Raw genomic sequence first — 17,739 nt, forward strand, 5'->3', positions numbered from 1 at the left:
GCCCGGGGGTCGCGCGCCCACCCACTTCCGGGGACGCCGTGGAGTAGGCGCAGCGGCCAGCTGGTGCGGTGTGGTTTGTGCATGCTGTGGGGAGCCAAGCGGGCTCGCAGACCACCGACGCCTCCAGGACCTCCCAGAGACCCCCTGTCGCCCCCCAGAACCCGACCCGTCGTCCCTTCAGGACGGGCCGTCGTACCTCAGAACCCGGCCTGTCGTCCCTTCAGGACCGGGCGGTTGTACCTCAGAACCCGGCCTGTCGGCCCTTCAGGACCCGCCCGCCAGCCTTGGGTTCTTAGGACGTAAGGCGAGGAGAGGGCGGCCGTGAGGGGCCCGGGGGGGGGGGCGGCACTGTGGCAACCGGAGGCTGGAGGAGGCGAGCCTGCGGGCGCAGGTGGACAGGTGTCTAGGTGCTTCCCCTTCTGACTGACGTGTCGCCCTCGAGCGCACAGGCCGAAAGCTTTAATCTTGGGAGAATTCCTCCGGACTCGTGCTTCTGCGAGGGCGGCATGGTGTGGCGGCAACAGACGCCGCTGGTACCAGTGACAGGACCCCTGACGGGAGGTGGCCGGCCTCGGACCCAGTGCGAGCCCAGATGTGAGTGCTCTGCCGCCTGCCGGCGCTCATTCCGTCCCTCAGGCCCGGCATCCCGGGGGGCCACCCCCCACGCCCCCCCGCAGTTAGGAAGGAGAAGAAAAACCAAACAGGACACGAGGCTGATGGCAGGCCAGGTGCAGCCGGTCTTAGAGGCCGAAACAGTGTGGCTTGGACCTAGTTCCCCTTCCTCCCGCTCTGGTTCTCGCTCTTGCTCCTTTCTGAGGATGCAGACCAGCGGCAGAAGCCCCCCGTGGGCCAGCTCCCCGGGGTGGGAGGCCGAAAAGCCTCTGAGTCATCCGGGATGGTTTTGTGGTCTTGTGTGTAGCCTTCAGTGTAGCTTTTGTGGACTGGCTTAGTCTGGTGTTGTGGGTTGTCAATGCGCTGTGTGTGTCCCCCTGAAACTCATGCATGGAAACCTTCATCCTCAGTGGGATGCTGTTTGGTGAAGAGGCCTTGGGAGGGGGGTGGTCATTGGGTCATGGGGGGGGTCCCTCCTAAGAAGGTAGCACCCTTATGAGAAGAGACAACAGAAAGGCGCACGGCCCCTCCCCTTGTGAGGATACAGTGAGAGGGTGGCTGTCCACCAGCCAGGAGCAGGCTGTCACCAGATGCCAGACCTGCTGGCGCCTGGGTCTTGGGCTTCCAGCTTCCAGAACTTCGAGGGGTCCGTGTTTGTGGTCTCAGCCCCCCAGTCTGTGAGGTTTTTGTTACAGCAGCCCCAGTTGACTAAGACCCACGGCAGGAGGGTTCAGTGAGACAAGGGGGCTGGTTCCCCAGAGGAAAATTAGGGTATATTTATTAGCAGGAGGACAAGTGGCTGCCAGACAGCAGAAGCATTAGTCTGGAGGTAGAGGGACCTGTACACTGTTCGGTCGGTGACAGTTTGTAGCCATTTCTCCTATCTGGCCTCAGTGTCCACGTTAAAAGAAGCGTTGAGTTAGGAGTGCTCTGTGGTCCTTGCAGAGCTCCTGTGCTGTGATGGAATTTAATACCAGTTTCTCTGTCAGACTCAGAGTCTGATGCAGTGGAACTTTTGGGGACCCACAGTCCTGCCCCTGCCACCACCCCCAACCCCAGTCCTTTCAGTCTTTGCAGAGCTGATGACCCTCTTCAGTTGTCAGGAGGCCTGCATTTTTCTGCCCTCACCATAGCTTGTTCCCATTTCTGCACTTTTGTTTTAAACTTCATTTTTTGTTTCTCGTCTATCCTCCTTGCCACTTCTCTTCTGGGCCAGACACAGTAGGTTCACATCCCCACTCCATCACTTACTATACAAGTCACTCACCTCCGAGCCTGTGTCCTCATCAGTAAAATGGGAACAACACCACCTTTGTCTTTGGGTTAGAGGGAGGACAAAGTGAGAAATTGTTACTATATATTACTATAGTCTCTGCATGTTTGGATATAAGGCACTTGGCCATTTGCATCAAGTCTTAGGAGTTTTAGAAGCAGTAGTGGGTTCAGCAGCATTCCTGGTGGTTGACAGAGGTCTGCTTTCAGGATGATGGACATTACTGTATCCATCTCTCATACTTGGGTCAGGGAGGGATAGTTGGGTAGATGACAGGCTGGGCGGTCTGGATTTCCCCAACACTGTCCGCTACAGGAGAGCGCTCAGGTTTTCCAACTGGCTGGCTCTTCCTCACCATGTCTGCCTTCCACGTTAGTCTCAATTCTGTGGCAGCTTCTGTGAACCTTTAAGCTCCAACCTTGGCAGAACTTGCTGCTGTGCTCCAGGCCCCATCAGACCTCTAAACTTCTTCTACACAGCCCCTCCTGTCCCACATGCCCTACCATCCTCCTCCCACTGTCTGTTCTCCTTTAGCCTTAAGTCTCAGATCAAAGGTCAGCTCTTACTAAACCCAAAGGAAAGCAGATGTGGGTTATTTTGTCCTCGTGTTTTAGATGTTCTTGATACTAGCCCCCCACATACTTAGAGTTGTTTTTCTATCTGTATCCCTGACCACACTGCAGTATATTTGAGGGAGTGACTTAATGATTTTTTAAAAGATTTTATTTATTTATTTATTTATTTATTTATTTGAAAGAAAGAGAATGAGAGATTACAAGCCAAGGAGAGAGGCAGAGGGAGAAGCAGAGCAGGGAGCCCGATATGGGGCTCAGTCCCAGGACCCCAGGATCATGACCTGAGCCAGAGGCAGACGCTTAACCAGCTGAGCCACCCAGATGCCCCAGGGAGTGACTTTCTTACTCCTATTGAATTTCCAAGGCTTAGTGATTACCTAACACATAATAGGTATTCGATTTTTATTAAAGGAATGAATATCCCTCCTGCAGGCCCCCAGATACTGGATAAGCCATGCACTGAAAAATGTTGGAAAAGCCTGAGCAAAATACAGCAGAGATTAGCAGAACTGACCCACACACATCGCTCTCTGTCCATTTCATCTCCCACTTCCACCAACAAGAAGCATGGCTGCCTTGGCCCTTTCTTAACATGGCTTCCAGTAGGCTCCACGTGTGTTAAAAGGATGTGGTGAGGTTGTTCTAAGGTCTTTCTGATGGGATTTCTTTTTGCTGACTACTGTTGGATTTTTCCTTTCTTTATGGAAACTCATTTGCTAGGAGTAAGCTCTTTATCACAAGTGGTTTGTGATACTTTCACTTTAATTCTATTTACAGTTATTCCACCCTTATGTAAAGCTGATGAGTCAAATGTCTGGCTGAGAACCTGGTAAGGCGGGACCGGAACAGCCTTGCTCCTGGACTTCAGCTACCCCTTCTCACTGTTCAGTCAGTGGTGTCCCACTCCTGATAATCCACACTGTACAGTTACTTAGATGCTAGATGAAGCAGTTAAAAATGTGATATGTCCACCATCTCTGGCAGAAGAAACCAACTGTTGAAAAGGACAACTGAAAGTTCACGTATATGTATGTCCTGATTCATATAGGCAACAGGGCCTTAAAGTGAAGAAGTGATGTTTTCATTTCTAAGAGGAAACCTACAATACCTAAAATCTAAAACTCAAACAATGAGCTAAACCTGGAAGCCAGGGGTTAGTCACCATCCCAGTTGTCTCATCTCCGCCTGGTTATACAAATTCACACAGACATGGCCAAGTCAAGCGTTTGTTCAACAGCCATCTTTGGAGAGCTTACATTAGGTTAGTCCTAGTGCTGCTGGGGATTCAAATCAGCCAAGAGACCTTTTCCACTGGAGCTAAAAAGGTCCAATGGTGGGTAGAGAACTACATTAGAAGCCAGGAAAGACTATAACCTGTAGGGATGTATTTGAATTGTGTGTATAAAGGTGGTTAATTTGAGGTTAAGGAGGATAAACTGATAAGGTCAGTGGTAAAGTACATGGGTCAGGAGTAGACAAAGAAAACTCAGGTTAATTTGCTTCACGTGAACTCTACTCCAGGAAGCAATGTAAAGCTGGCACTCATACCTTTAAGTCCTTAATATTTATGTACCAGCAAGTGTACAGATGTGTTTATCTCTTGGGCCAGAAGCTTCTCATACAATACTTCCTTTACACTTCCTGTATCACTCTGCACCAGACTCCATGACAACTACTGGCTGACAGTAGTTGGAACAACTATTTTCTTTCTTTTTTTTTTTTAATTTTTTATTTTTTAATAACTACATTCAGTGTGGGGCTTGAATTTACAACCTGGAGATCAAGATCTACCCTCTGTACCGACTGAGTCAGCCAAACACCCCAGGAACTTCTAATGGCAGCAGACTCACCCAGAATGTGCAAAGCCAAACCGTAGTCTATGTTGTATGTAAAAGAAACATACTGTATATTTGATTCCAGAAATATACTTTTCAAGCCACTTGTACTTAAAATGTCTTTCATTGCATTTTATAATCATTGACACAAGGGAAGTTTATTATTAACCTGCTCTGGAGTGAGGTTTCCTATCTCAAACCCCATCAGCTCTCTTTCCAGCACAGAAATGGAGCTCCACTGTTGGTTGCCACACAGGTAGGATTGGCCCTGGGTGGTGGCTGATAAAGAAGTTGCTGGTCTCAGCTCTGCTGGACTTACCACATCTCTCCCAGGCAGGCAGTGCATCAAGGATAGGTGCCACCCAGCCACTAGGGATGAAAGCCAGACCCAAGCTGGCTCTTTTGAGGCATTCTGATACGCTTCTCCATACCTGTCCAAGAACCAGTAATCTCTTGTCGCTAGAATTAGAATTCACTGCTGCTAACGTGTTCCAAGAAGAAACGCTTAAGGAAATTTTTAGACACTTCAGAGAGTGAAAGGAGATGCCAACTAGAGGGGATGCCAGGACAGGAGTTACAAAGCTAGATATATGGCTACTCTGATTATAGATTTAATGTAAAGAACAAAACTTCTTGAAGATAATACAAGAAAAAATTTATTTTTTTAAATTTTTTCTTTTAAGGTAGGCTCCGCAGCTGGCATGGAGCCAAAACAGTTCTCGAACTCAAATAATGAGATGAAGACCTGGCCCAAGATCAAGAGTCAGAACTTAACCAACTGAGCCACCCAGTGCCCCCTAATAAAAATATCTCACAGATCTTGAGGTAAGGAAGGATTTCTACCAAAAAAAAAAAATGTAGAAAGCACCAACTATAACAAAAGAGATGAATACATTCAACTACTCTAAAATCAAAAACTTCTCTTTATCAAGACACCATTAAAAGGGTAAAAAGACAAGCCACAGAGCGGAAGATATTTGCAACACTCATAACCAACAAAGGGCTAGGATCCAGAACATAGAAAGAACTCCTGCCAATCAGTAAGAAAAAGACAAACATTTTAATTGTGAAAAAGGTGAATGACCTGAATAGCACATAAGAGGAAAGAGGAAATACAAGTGGCTAATAAACAGGAAAAAGTGCTCAACCTCACCAGTAAGCAGGAGAATACAAGTTAAAGCCACAAGGAGTTGCCTACCGCATAGGCCAAGTAAAAGTAGAAATGGGTGCTCTCACTGGGGAAGTCAGTCTGATACCTAGTGAAGCTGAAGATAGGCCTTCCCCGTGGCCAGCAGTGCCTTTGCTAATACAAACACTAGGAGCACATGTGAGAACATTCTTAGCAGCGGTTTCTAATAGCTCCAAGTGTCCATTGGTAGTGGAATGTATGACTAAATGTGATATAGTAATACAGCAAATATTATTGGTAAACAAAAATGAAGTACAACTAGATGCAATAACATGGATGAATCTAGAACATATGGTGAGTAAAAAAAAAGCTATCCTAAAGGAGTACATATGACCCCTTTTATATGCAAAGTTCAAAAATAGGCAAGAATTTAATTACGTTTGCCGACATATGTTTATGGTAAAAATATAAAGATAAGTAAATGGTTATCATAACATTACCATAAAAACTAGGATGTGATGCCTTTGGAGGACCAAAGGGACATAGTGAGGTTTTGGGATTGCTGCCAGTGTTTTAGTTCTTCACCTGGGCAGTTATTATGTAAGTTTTGCTTCATGATAATTCACAATATTTATGTCTCAGTCTTCTCTAGTATATTTTATAATTTAAAAAGGTTTAGTTTTGGGGTACCGGGTTGGCTCAGTCACTTAAGTGTCTGCCTTCAGCTTGGGTTGTGGCCCCAGGGTCCTGGGATTGAGCCCCACATCCGCCTCCCTGCTCAGTGGGGAGTTTGCTTCTCCCTCTCCCTTTGCTCCTCTGACCCTCTCGTGTTCTCTGTCTCTCTCTCTCTCTCAAGAAAAAAATCTAGAAAACCCTAAGTATTTAAAATAATTAAATTAAAAGGTTTTTTTTTTCCCCCAAAGGACACATGGTAAAAGCAACAGTCCTAGTTTTACATGAATGAGATTAACTTGCCAGTGACAGCATCAAGTTTTGAACAGGATTTTCAAGAATTTTGTAACTCAACCCAGAAAAAAGATAAAATGATAGAAATCTGAGGGCACAGAAAGAATGCTGGCATGGTAGTGACACCATGGTGACATGAAGAGATGTTTGAAGCATTTCCAGAAAAGTAAGAGTGAAAAACATTTTCTAAACATTTTCTATGTGTATCTCTGATTTGAAATGTATACATAAAACCAAGTTAATAAATGCTACAAATTGACATCCATTTCATTTTTATTCTTAAAAAGTTGAGCCCACCTCAGCCACATCTTTTCTGGGAGCTTCCCAGAAAAGAAGGGGAAAGAAGAGTGCTGTCTGTATTGGGACAGTCCCAGTAGCTGTCACCAGCCCCATCTGACAGCACAAGGGAAAAGTAATTTGCTAGTGTTCACATCGCTAATTTTCAAATTTTGGGGGTTGCAGACTGAAAGGTGGAAGGGTATCCATGGCAGGGGGAATCGTGTAACTCACAGCATCGACAGCGGGCTGGAAAACCAGATTCAGCAAACCAGCAGGAATGAGGGCCCCGAGAGCCACCATCGGCGTGCCCTTCTTGCCACAGCACCAGCCTCACCAGGGGGCAGGCATTGATGCTGTTGGGTGTTGCCCCAGCGCCATGGCCCCCACTTCGCTCTGGGCCCGCCATCAGTGGCACGTGTTCCAATCTGTCCATTCTCTCTGCCCCTCACCACAGACCCAAAGTCCCAGGCTCAAGTATCCAGTTGGCCAACATCAACTCCTTTGCCTATGTCTGAGGGACTTGGGGTTTGAGGGAGCAAGGATCTCACCTTTTAGGGGCCCTACCAAGATTCCCAGATCTTGTAGGCAACAGAAGGTAGTTCACACACTGAATGGTTAGAAATGGTCATATCCATTTTCCCTGTAGAGCCAGGCAGTGGCAGGGCTGGGACCAGTGCCCCGGACAACACCAATTTCCACTCTTCCTTCTGAGTTGCTTTGGACCTGGGGGTGAGATGGGTAGCAAACCCCAGTCGCCAGTGGTGGTGTCCTCCCCAACTCGAGCAGTTGCTGGTGTCAGATGTGCAGTCGCTAGAGCTGCAGGCGGGAACCTGCTGAGGTCACTCACACAAGAATCAGTCCCAACAGCGGCTCTTGAGTTACTTTCAAGCCAGTTGATAGCAGGCCAAGGACAGTGAGGCTGCAGGTACAAAATTAAATACTCCAGGCTCCTGCTCGAAAGAGCCTGGAGTCTAATCTCTTAAAACATCAGCTGGGGGCACCTGCTTGACTCAGCTGGTTGAGCATCTGACTCTTGGTTTCTGCTCAGGTTATGATCTCAAGTTCGTGGGATCAAGCCCTGTGTTGGGCTCTGCACTAAGCATGGAGTCTTCTTGGACCTCTCCCTCTGTTTCTTCCCCTGCTCATGCTATCTCTAAAATCAATCCATTAATGTAAAAAAAAAGAAAGAAAGAAAGAAAAAGTCAGGTGTATGTTACTGCTGCCCTTAACATAAGGTCTTATAGAATTCCTGAATTCCTCTTTCTGGTCCCCCATTGTATTTCCAAGTGTGTGGTTTTTTTTTTTTTTAAAGATTTTATTTATTTATTTGACAGAGAGAGATCACAAGTAGGCAGAGAGGCAGGCAGAGAGAGAGAGAGGAGGAAGCAGGCTCCCTGCTGAGCAGAGAACCCGATGCGGGACTCGATCCCAGGACCCTGAGATCATGACCTGAGCTGAAGGCAGTGGCTTAACCCACTGAGCCACCCAGGCACCCCCAAGTGTGTGTTTTAAGGGTGAAGTGCTGCTCTATGATCTTTTCCCAATTTGTATTTTGCAGTTATTGTCACTATATCCCTAAATGATGAAGATCATCAAAGGAAGCTTTAGGAACATGAACTTCGGGGTTGTTTGACAAGCTACTTCATTACCTGGTATAGTTCTTTAGGCATTGTAAGTACTTAGTAAATATTGGAGAGTGGTTGGACCTGGGACAGGTAGTGGAAGTGATTTGGAGAAATAGAAGCAAGAATGAATTTGATTTAGATAATGGAGAGGCCTCCATAGGCAGCCAATAGTCTCCTGCTCCAAAAGAAATGAAATTGAAAGAAGTTTATAAAGGAAATTTCTCCAGAAACCAAAAAGGACCAGGGACGGGAGCATGGTGGGATCCCTGACCAGGGTGTCTGGACAGCCAGGAAGGCAGGCAGGCTGGCCCTAGAACCACACAGGAGTCCACTCTCAGCCCAGGTGGAAAGGAGGGAGGTGGACGATTAGGTGTATGAGCCAGGCCATTCTAAGGGCCCAGACTGTTGTCCTTACTTGACCAAGAATGACTCTGGGGCATGGGGAGGTCACCCTGCCCAGAGGCAGCCGGGATTCAACCTTCAGGCGTGTGGCCTCAGAGCATGTCTTCTTCGTCACTAATCTGCCCCTGCACAGTTTTGGGATTTCTCTGATGGACCTACATCTTAGCAGGGGCCTGAATAAAGGAGTGAGGACATGAGTGCAGTGCATAGTGGGAATGTCAAGTGCAACAACCCGGGACCAGCAGGCAGGCAGGGTGGCTGGAGCTGCGGAGACATGAGACTGAGAAACAGTGAGCTCAGAGAGCCTGGAGGGAGAGGGCGGCTGGGGTTAGGGCAGAGCCGTGCGTTCGTAACGAAGCCCAAGGGACACGTTCCCAGGTGGGCACAAGCGTAGCTGTAAGAGATTGTTTAATGTCACTGCTTTCACTAAGTAGGTGTGGACACAGACCCCAGAGAGGCCCCATGATCTCTGCCCCCTCTGTCGTCCTTCCTTTGATGCCGGCTGGCCTGTGGCTTTCCTCTAGCTAGTAGAATCCTGCAGAGATGCAGGGATTTGGCAGATGTAATTAAGGTCCCAAATCGGTAGATTTTGAGTTAATTAGAAGGGAGATGATCCTGGGTAAGCTTGGCTTAATTAGATAAAGGCCCTTTTAAGAGGGACTTGGGCTTTCCTGAGGCTAGACACTGTCTCCTGCTGGCCTTGCAGAAACAAACAGCCATGTTGTAAGCGGCCTCTGGGGAGGGCCACGTGGCAGGGGAACTCAGGCAGCCTTTAGAATCTGAGGGCGACCAACAGCCGGTAAGAAGCCGGGGCCCTCAGGAGTCAACTGCAAGGAAATGAATCCAGCCAACAGTCAAATGAGCCTGGCAGTGAATTCTTCCCCACTCACACTTCCAAGTGGAGACATACCCTGACGACATGTTGGTTGCAGGCTTGAGAGACCCTGAGCAGAAGACCTAGCAAGGCTGAGCCCAGACTCCTGACCAACAGACACTGTGAGATGAGAAATGGACATTGTTTTAAGTTGCTAAATATGGGATACTTTGTTGTGTAGCTTAGAAAATGAATATAGTAAGAGAATTCTAACATAGGTATACATGCTTAGAAATCTATATGTGGAAAAAAAAAAAGAAATATATGTGTGTTGATTTCCCCCAATGATAAAGCAGTGCTTTGTACTTTTTTTTGTCAGTGTCAGTAGAAACAGCTAAATGCAAGGGACCAAGGAACAGAGCCAGTGGCCCCCAGAAAAAGCAGGAAGAGTCAGTGCTGGTGATTATTCATGAGAACGGACAGGTGCCTGCCCCGGTGCTCAGACACAAAAGCCAGGTAATGAACGGGCTTCACAGCGTGTTCCCAGGTAGGTAATAATGTCAGTCACCCAAGTGTCAAAGGAAGACAGCGCCATGAAGAGTCAATCCTTCATTTCTGGATGATAAAATTTCTAGAGGCCTTTTTAATTTTTGTGCAATGCTAATAAGGCACGGCGTGTGAGTGGCTTCGCTGGTGAAGTGTCTGCCTTCAGTTCAGGTCATGATCCCAGGACCAAGCCTTGGGTTCCCTGCTCAGCGGGGAGCGTTCCCTGCTCAGCGGGGAGCGTTCCCTGCTCAGCGGGGAGCCTGCTTCTCCTCTCCCTTTGCCCCTCCCCCTGCTTATGCTCTCTTGCTCTCATTCACTCTTTTGAATAAATAAAATCTTTTAAAAAAACACTTTAAACAATGCTAATAAGGCAAACATAAATGTTTAGTAATGCTGGCAGATGAAGTCACTGTTTTATAATGACAGGACTAGGTTAATCAATCATAAAAACCCAGAGGTGGGTTTTGGAATACCACCCAGCAAGACTTTAAAAATGTATCATTTTAGGGGTGCCTGGCTGGCTCAGTCAGTAAAGCACGCGACTGTTTTAGAGAGAAAGTGCCTGTGCTTGCGGGGTGGGAGGTGACTTGGGGGGTAAGGGGAGTAGGGAGCTAGGTCAAAAGCAGCAGAGGGAGAGGGAGAGAATCCCAAGAAGACTCCCCACTGAGCTCAGGTCCAGTCCCATAACCCAGAGATCATAACCTGAGCTGAAATCGGGAGTCAGATGTTTAACAGATGGTGCCACCGAGTTGCCCCTAGCATGTGACTCTCGATCTCAGGGTTGTAAGTTTGAGCCCCACATTGGGTATAGAGATTATTTAAAATCTTAAAAAAAAACAACATAATTTTAGGGGAGGCATAAGGTTGCAAATAACTAAAACCTGTGTGAAAGGTGTGGGTTTTCTAGATCTGACCAATGCAGGAAATGACATTTGTAAAAAGCAACTTTAGTCCGATGGCCTAGATCAGCCCTCGCCAAGAATCCATCTGTAACCAAAATGCCTTAATTCAGCTGCTTAGAGATGGTATTCTTTTTGTTTGGGGCCTTGAGCCCTGGAAAAATATAAAAATAAATATAGCTATAATCCTAGAATGATAGGTTTTTTAAAAAGTAAAATAAATTTTGACGATGATGTTGATATTTAGCCTAGGAAATTAGTCTATGTCTTCTGTGCTGTCTGTGGTGTCTGCAATAGTTAACCATGCCATATTTATAGCTACAGGTTAAGTTGGTGGAGACCGTTACTTTAGTTGGGTTTTAGATGTAAAAAGAAAGATTTGTACAATTTGGTTCATAAGAGCTTACACTGAGCATTAAAAAAGTACAGGGAATGTGGGTGTCCTCTTCGTGCCTGATGCTCTGGGACAGTTAGGAACCTAGTCAGCTCGGGAAGAATCTGGGTTCCGGAATCTCAGTGTGGGGCCTGACCTTCCAACAAACAGGGACATCTCTTCTATTGTAGTAAGAAGACAAAGGGCCTGGGCATCTCCATGGAGGTGCAAAGATCTTCAAGTGAGAAGAAAAAGCAAATTGTACAACAAAACGTAGACTGTCCACAGGGGGAGAAGTCAGCTCTGGGAAATCACATACGCATGGAACCCCCGGGAAAGGATAAAGAGATCTGCCCCGAACTTTACTGTGATACGTGTGGGTGCAGATGGACTGTCCTTCTTTGCCTGATGTCGGTGTTTTGACGTGCAGATTCCTGTACAAGATTCCGGGCAGCACCCAGTGCGCGGAGACAGAGACCATGCACCACTGCCTGATACTCAGTGCCCCCCACCCCCTACACAAACGCATTCCCCCTCACAAAAATCCGATGAGGTTGCTACAATTCTTATTACCCCATTTGACAGGTAAGGAAACTGAACCCTAGGTGGGCTCCAAGTCTGTAGGTCAAGGCAATGGAGGCCTGGAATCTGGACAGCTTGATCTGGAGCCCGTGTGCTTAATCAGAAAACCGCAGGGCAGCTCACCCTACCTCTTGGACTCTCTGCGTGGGGAGCAGGACCAATCAGCTCAGGTCCCAGGAAAACGTGCCAAGTGAGTGATGTGGGAAGCCCCGAGGAGGAGGGAAGGACTAAGCCATGTAGAACGTGCTGCTTACGGCGCCATAACTCTGGGACGATATACCGTAGTGCTGGGGTTTTGTGCTGCAGGCACTGGGGAACCGTGGCTGGGTTTAAGCAAGGAGAGCTGTTTGGCGTGGTTGAGTGCGTGGCTCTGAAGGGTGATTCTTCCCAGGCTTGGTGGGAGGGGTGCCCCGAGGGACTAGAGGCTGGGACCCCCCTCAGGAGGCCTGGAGGTGACGAAAGCCAGGAGCAGTAGCCATGAGATGGGCAAGAAGGCTCTGTCACCTCTAAAAGAAAGACCTGACAGTTACATCTCAGGCTATTTAGGGGGTTTCTTAAAAAGGACAGACTGTACAGGTCTTGGTTCCAGTGTGTAAGCATGTGGTTAGAGGATGTGTTTTCACTGTCGGGGGCTTCTCTGAAGCTAAAGAGGGCTCAGGGTTGTGTTACGGATAGCACCACCAACCACAGATTGTTCTCCACTACTTGGTTTTGTTCACTGTAATGATGTGATCCTCAGATAAGAGCTCAGGTTTGAAAACAGACTCACAGGCAGCATGGTGTGTGGTGTGCAGTGCAGAGCCGGTCCACATTTCACACCATTTCAGCCTTTGGCCCGCAGTACTCAGGCTGAAGTGCTGGTGACCAGTGAACCCAGGACCCACCATGGACAGAGTGGGCCCTGTGGGGCCTTTCCCAGCAGCCCTTGCTTTTCTGGATCCTGACACCAGCTTTACGCACAGCTCCTGGGTACCTGCTTTCTCCTGGTGGAGGCGTAGAATAGTTTTCCTTTTTTTTAGGTCCACCTTGGAACCCCAGAAGGAACTCGACTGAGGAAGGTCAGGGAAACGACCCACAGAAATGAATGAATGATGGTTTCGAAGGGTGCTTGGTTCCTGGAATTCAGGGGGCTCTTCTTACCTCATGGTGCAGGCTACAGTCCCCTGCTGCACCTGTCCCTACTGGCGGGACACAGGACAAAATGGGACTCTGGGCCTTGGTCTTTGGTGCCGGTTACCTGGATAGCTCTCCAGTTCCTACTTCTCCTAAGTCATGGATTTAATCAAGAATGCCCTTGGCAATGATCTTAAGTGGGCTTGTCTTAACTGCCAGAGGCAAAGTCCCGTGGGTGGGACCTAATGGTGGGACTCCATGCTTGGAACCTGAGAATCTCGGAACAGGGAGGTATTGTGAGGCTGTGTTCTGTCTTCTGCCTGGTTCCTCCTGGGCCTCCCTGCCCCGCGATGGCTCCTCCCCCGGGGCCTTCTCCTCCATCACTCCTTCATGTCAGCCACTGCCTGTCTTCTGCTGGAGCATCAGGGGGCTGTTCCCAGCCCCGTCCTCAGGCTCCCTCCCTGTGCCCAGGGGCAGCCCCCTGAAGCTAGCCATGACAACAGTGCAAGCGGCAGGTAGGGGCCACTGGGCCACTGGACAGGGCGGGGTGGGCTGGCCAGGAGAGAGGGACTGAGGATGGGGAGGGCCCTTGCAGCAGAGGTGGCCTCTCTTCTAGGGGACCTCAGTCCCCTCAGCCCTCCAAGCCGGCTGGTTTCACAGAGCTCCTTCATGAAACTGCGAAACCATGTCAAAGCCTCAGCCTCTTCTGTTTCACTCTGTGGCTTGCAGAAGAACCAAGTTCTGGGTGTCACTGGTTAAACAGAATAAAGGCTGAGAGAAGGAAGGTCAGAACCCTTGGAGGCCCTGCAAGGCGCTGTAAAAATCACCAGCTGGGGCAGCTCGCAGAGGTCCCTCATGGCCTTAAGGAGGTGACCTCTCATCTCAGCTTGGGAGTGGTCATGTGCTTTCCCCCAACCAAAGAAGAGGCCCAGTTGCCACTGAATTCGGTGCTCTGCTAAATGGTAACAAGCACTTGGTTTCTCTTTACTCTCATAAACAATGGTGACAGAGTTCAAAGGGAAATACCTATGCACATCTGAGTAACTTCCACTGACCTCTGGAAGAGGGTAGAAAAGTTTTGGAAAAGTTTCCCCCCTGCTGATGATACTCAGTAACCACGAAAACCGCGGAGTAAGGTCTCGAAGGGAGTCAGTCATGTTCATCTTCCCTACACTCTGGGCACTCTTCGCTTTTTAAAACCAGGAATGGCTGTCTAGAATGATCCAGACCTACTTCTAGCCTGAAGAGGGATGCACTTCGTGGTCCTGTGGGCCAGAGCTCAGTTCTGGAGGTGGAAGGATCTAGGTTTAAATCCTTACCAGCTGCATGATCTCGGGCAAGGTTAGTGGTTCCTGAGCACCTGCAATTCCAGGAACTGGGGAAACAGGAAGAACACACTATCCCAAACCACAATGGGCCTCACTTAGTGGAGAGATAGGTACTTTCTGTATATGTAAATTGGGGGTCATAAAATCTGACTATCCTGGCCCTGATCTGAATCCCCACATAGTGCCCGACACATAACAGCATGACAAAGGTTGGGTTTCTCCCGGTAAGTTCCACTCAGAAATGGGGATACCGTCATTGTGGAAGGTGAGAAGGTAGAAATGCCCCCACAGAAGAGACGTTGTTAAGAGTTTTGAGAGGATGCTTGAAGTCTTAATATTAAGGAAGCCTGGCTTACAAAGGTTAAGTGATGAGCTCAGCTGAGAGCTGTTCTGTTTGTGGAAATCTGGACAGCAACCAGCTATTGTCCAAACCTCAGCCCACTTCCTCTGTGTGCCGCCCTCAACATCCAAATTTGGTGTAGTTTTTTTGGACTCTTCCACCCCCCCCCGTGCCCCCAATCAAGAAGTCTTGGAAAAGCACCATGTTCTGTTAACTATAAAAGGCATTAGATTAATTTTGCACATGGTTGCCGCAAATGTGTTTGACTTCCCTGTTTTTGCCTAATAGTACAGATACACCGGTTACATCCATTAATACGGAGCTGCTTTTCAGGGGGTTTGATTACAGCTGCTTGGAGACTTACTTAGCTAGAAACTTGCTATCCAGAATTTACTCTCTGTTCTTGTGAGAATTGCTGGAAAATGCTGACTTACAGAGACATTTTCTGTGTTTGTATGAGTGCGTTCTACCAGGTAGACCGACGGAGGGAGGACCACTTCTTAGAGAATGAAGGCTGTTGTTTGGATTTAAATATGGTAATATATATTATTTAGTAATATATATTATGATGAGAGTTACCATGTGACCCAGAACGAAATTGTCACCTGTGTTGCATAGAACGTATGTACTTAATTTATGAAATACCTAGAAATATTTGCCTAGTAGAATTAGGAGACTTCCCATAAAACTTAAAACTTAGTGTTTATCTAAGATAAACATTTAGCAAGTATTTGGTGAGTGCGTTCTCTGAGCCAGGCGCTTGTAATTGGTTACCGCCTTGGATTTTGAAATATCTGCTGCTGCTACTTTTTCTTTCTTTCTCTCTCAACTTTTTTTTTTTTTTAAACCACAATCCCAACCATGTGAGATGCTAGTTTCCTGAATGTGCAAGACACTCACGTGATGGGTAATCAGCATTCTGCAAAAAGAGGATGATTCTTGTTTTGGTTTCCTCTGGCTACATCTGAGGAGAGTCCTTGGTGACTGCCAAGGTCTGGAGGATAGTGGCACCTCCCAGGCAGGGGCCAGCACGTGCACTGCCTGACCAGATCCCTTGCAGAGTGCTCCTAAGACCTGTACACATAACAGTTAAAAATCGTATTTACTCACTTATATGGATGAAGCAATACTAAAAAAAAAAAAAATCGATGTACACATGAGATAAGCGTGTAGAATTTTAGCTATCTGAAAAATGTGCTCAGAGGAAGATATGTTCCAAGTCTTCTACAATCAGAGTGCATTTCTGGTAAAAATCAGCAGTGGCTGGCTTTTTTGGTGCACTTTGCGTGGAAGCAGTGTATAAGGATTGGCAGGAGTGCCGATGTGGGATTGGAAGATCCACCTTTCGTGGCTGAGAGACTTTAGAAAAATGACTGGACCTCTCTGAGTCAAGCAGTGGAGGGGCGGGCAACTCTACTTCATGGGATGGCCCCGGGGATGAACTGAGGTGTTTATAACCTCGACTGAGTAGGTTTAAAGATCAAATTGACTTTAGTCGGTGACTTGTGAAGGGGCAGCATCCCATCCTGCAGATAGAAAAGGCGCTCCGGAGAGCTGCACAAAATGGGAGCCTTTCGTAGGCAGAAGGGGACAGGGCAAGGAGAGAGCCTCCTCTTAGGGGGATAGCAGGGTTCTGTCCCGTGGATCACCTCACCGCTGCTGGCCAGGAGATTCCAGATGGACTGGCTTAAAACTGCACTCCTGGGAAGGGCTGAAACTGCAGTGGGGCAGGGTATTAAGTCTTGGTTTGCTTTGTCTCTTTTTGGTAACACGGGTGAGATGATTCCCGGTCCCGCTCTGACGTAGCATCACTGCCCTCGGTCCGCTCTTACACTGCCCTGTGGTCAGAGCCTGGCTCTCTCGCCTAGCCAAGTGCCCATTCTCTTCGGTGACTCCCCTACTTCCTCCTCTTTCCTGGAACCCCAGCACCGCTCCCCTAGCCTCGGCCTCACTGCTGACCTTGCTTCCCGTGTCATACAGAAAACAGAAGCAGTCCCAAGACCAAACCCCCTGCCCCACATCCATCCAGCTGCATGGGCACCCACGTGCTGCACCTTCTCCCGTTTCTGTGGGTGACCCTGGGATCCCAGCACGGCCCCTTCTCCCCTCTTTCTCCCACATCCTCCCTCTTCCCATGTAATAGTTCCCCTCAGAGCACAGTCAGAAGCCGGTCCTTCTGGTCTCACGGCTAACTCCGACCTCCCTCCAGGCTCTGCTCACCTTCTCAAGGCACCCACTCCAAACACCGATGCGAGATCACACACCCGTGCACCACCTTGGCCACCTCACCCCCATGCCCTTGACCCTGCTCATTTCCACCCTGTAGCACTCCCCACTTTCCATGACCACCTCCACCCCATTAAAGTGTAGCTCCATGAGGGTGGGTGTTGCCAGTTTTGTTGCAGAGTATGTGCTCCATAAATACTTTTAAAAAAAATATTTGTTCATTTGACAGACATCACAAGTGGGCAGAGAGGCAGGCAGAGAGAAGTCAGGGGAAGCAGGCTCCCGGCTGAGCAGAGAGCTGGATGCGCAGCTCGATCCCAGGACCCTGAGCTCATGACCTGAGCTAAAAGCAGAGGATTAACCCACTGAGCCACCAGGCACCCCACCACTGGTATTCTAAACGGGACTTCTGCCCTGGTCCTCTTAGGGTACCCAGGGTTCACGGGTACCTCTAACCTCCTCACTGCACAAGCCTTGCTGCGCTGCCATTGTGAGCTTACTTACTCCCTACCAGAGGGCTTCTTTTGTGTGTCCCCTACCCCCCCAAGCCTTTCAAGACAGAACCCAGGATAACAGGCCACACTCAACTTGCTCCTGAATGAAGCAGCAGGACCTATTTTGTGTCTGTGAGCAATGTCCCCACAAAGTGATGCTGGGAAATCCCAAGCTCACACCGTCTCATTCATGAATATGGATTTCCAAGGTAGGGGGTGCTGCTGGGGTGCAGGGTGCGGGGTGGGGGGTGGGAACCAATCATTGGAGGAGAAGGGAGCGAGAGGCCAAGGATTCTGTGGAGTTTGAGTTAGTAAACAAAGGCATATC

General features: G+C 48.4%; 1 long non-coding RNA gene across 1 annotated transcript; it reads left to right on the forward strand.

Annotated features, from left to right (window-relative positions):
- The first annotated feature begins 18 nt into the window (after positions 1–18).
- On the forward strand, positions 19–10,249 carry LOC116581401. The gene is made up of 3 exons (XR_004282052.1): positions 19–299; positions 4,979–5,120; positions 9,890–10,249. It is a non-coding gene; the product is annotated as an uncharacterized LOC116581401 (long non-coding RNA).
- The last annotated feature ends 7,490 nt before the right edge of the window (positions 10,250–17,739 follow it).

Source organism: Mustela erminea, chromosome 20 (assembly GCF_009829155.1).
Source record: "Mustela erminea isolate mMusErm1 chromosome 20, mMusErm1.Pri, whole genome shotgun sequence".
Lineage (NCBI taxonomy): Eukaryota > Metazoa > Chordata > Mammalia > Carnivora > Mustelidae > Mustela > Mustela erminea.